The sequence below is a fragment of the Hyla sarda genome, chromosome 2 (assembly GCF_029499605.1).
Source record: "Hyla sarda isolate aHylSar1 chromosome 2, aHylSar1.hap1, whole genome shotgun sequence".
In the NCBI taxonomy this organism is placed as follows: domain Eukaryota; kingdom Metazoa; phylum Chordata; class Amphibia; order Anura; family Hylidae; genus Hyla; species Hyla sarda.
In genome coordinates, this window is record NC_079190.1 from 429,187,733 (window position 1) to 429,190,199 (window position 2,467).

A 2,467-nucleotide genomic window follows, 5' to 3' on the forward strand; every position below is an offset into this window, starting at 1 on the left:
GAAAGGATGGAATCAGGAAAACACATTTCAAAGTCATAAAATGTGCACACAGATATGGTGTTGAAGATAGAGCTAGAAGGGCCAACATAAAACTGGTGGAATTTCCAGAGGGGGTTAGGGAATCTAAATAGAACAAGAGAAGAGATGTATTTTAATGGGAACAATTTTCATCTCTATCCAGATATCTCTCTAAAAACTAGCAGGCAGTTTCTTGAAGAAAAACACAAACCTAGGAAGTATTCACAATTTGTTTCAGCTAAGTTGAAAATCTTTGTGAGGGGAAAAGCGAATTTGTGGAAAATGTGTAGGAAGCATCAAAGTGTCTAGATGCTCATGGTATTAGGTGATGTGGCTGATTGGCCACTAGTTTGGAATTGGTGAACTGAGATTATGGGGGGGGGGATATTGTGATATTTTTCTGCATTGATTTACTATGAGAAATCAGAAGAGGGTGGGAATGACAAGGCAGAAAGCACTCGAGGCTTTCGAATGCTAGGCAGGGATGGGTAAGAAAATGTGTAAGGCTAGGTTTCCACACAGGATTTTTTTCTGCCATTTTTTTTTAAACTGCTGCTGCAGTTTTTGAGTCAAAATCAGAAGTGGATCCAGTAGGAAGAAGTATAAGTCCTTTCTTTATATTTTACATTCCTATTGAATACACTTTTGGCTTTGGCTCAAAAACTGCAGTGGCAGTTTTACAAAAAAAAAAAAAACACCAGAAAAAACTTGTTTGGAAACTTAGCCTAAGGTTTTTATTGTTTTTTTCATCTCTCTCTCGCTCCAAATAGTTTTTGTTTACTTAGCGTATTGTGAAATTTTTGTCATGACTTAAAAGAATTTCTTTTTTTATGCCCCTAAATGTTTTCTTCATGGGGTAATTTGTCTTCAGGACATTCACTTAACCTTAGAAACTATTAATTTAATAAATACATTCCTGGATAAGGGATTGTTTTTATTGTTTTCATTAGTGTTAAACAAGTTATACAAGATAAGTTATGATGCCATGATAACTTATATGGTTTATTTGAGAGAGTGGAACTTGTAAATTGTGTATTGTGCTGCGTATTTTTCACTCCCCTTTTCTAAAAATGTGATGATTGAAATAGACACATTGGGGGAGATTTATCAAAGGATTTAGACTGGTTTTTCCTGTCTAAATTTGTCGCACAGAAAGTCGCAGTCTAAATATGTGCGACTTTTCTGCGACTTTTGCTCTAGAGGATTTTTAGAACATGATGCATGCAAGTCTATTTTAGACTGAAATGCATTGAAAATGCATTGGTGCTGAATTTATCAAGTGCGACTTTTGTGCATCTGCCCAAAATACGCTGAAATGTCAGACCATGTTGGAGCAGGTCTAAATGCAGTTTAAGCTGTAGACCCTGAAGTCTGAGCACAGAATTTATCAAGGGCTGTCAGACCTTTGATAAATTAGGAGCACAATAGACAGGAGACTACCACATACGCTGGTCTATAAGCATACCCAGAATAGACTAGATTAGTAAATCTCCCCCATTGTTAGGGAAATTTAATTGTCAATATAAAATTTGGATTGAGAATTTTAATGAGGTTTGGGATGACAAGTTGGTTAGAGTTGCTAGTGTAGCTCAGATATCTAGATCTTCCCCCCTAATGCAAGTTACTGATGAACTTGGTTGGTTGATATTTGTAGGAGGAAAAAATAATAGCCAGACAGGTTACACATGTATTAACAAACAACATAAAGCAATGTCTTAAATGTTTTAATTTTGATCATGGATGGTTTAGGATTATTGATCAACTTGTGTGTGTATAGTATTTCAAGTTAATTTTTTTTTTTTTTTGGGGGGGGGGGAAACGCTTGGTCCGCCCCCACACAAATTGTATGGGAATCTTTTTTTTTTGTACCTGAAGATACTGCCATATCGGGGGGTCAATGCATAGGGCGACGGAAGCAAGCTGTGAAATCCTGCACCCGTTCTCAAAAATTCATTTAATATATGGTCCCCAGATCAGGGGGACGTATCAGATGTTAAACTTATAAGAACAGATACTACACTTGATCTTAACCAAAAGGCCAAGAAGCGATAGTTTGTCTGGGATTTTTTAAAGACATATTTGAGAGGAAGGTTTTTTAAGGCAATCACCATAAAAAATAGGGGATGCCACATATAAAGATTTAAAAGCTAGTGAAATAAGGTATTGTAACAACACATCCATTGTTAACTGGAATTTAATATAAGCTCAATATCTAGTTTGTTAAAGACACATTTGCTATCATGATCTTGAAGGACTCTACAGTGATTTAACATACACTTTCTGTTTTAGACTATTATGCACCAAGGAGCTGTCAGGTGGTAATGAATTTGTCAGTTGTGACCTTAAGACCACCATTGATCAGCACTGCCGTACACAAAGACAACTGTCTACATCAGTTTCCAATACTCCAATGAATCTTTTACCTTCGTAACAACAAAGAACATTTTCA

General features: G+C 36.2%; 1 non-coding gene across 1 annotated transcript; it reads right to left on the reverse strand.

Annotated features, from left to right (window-relative positions):
• Positions 1-1,875: 1,875 nt before the first annotated feature.
• On the reverse strand, positions 1,876-2,068 carry LOC130359927 (U2 spliceosomal RNA). Its single transcript, XR_008890502.1, has one exon. It is a non-coding gene; the product is annotated as a U2 spliceosomal RNA (small nuclear RNA).
• Between the last annotated feature and the right edge of the window lie 399 nt (positions 2,069-2,467).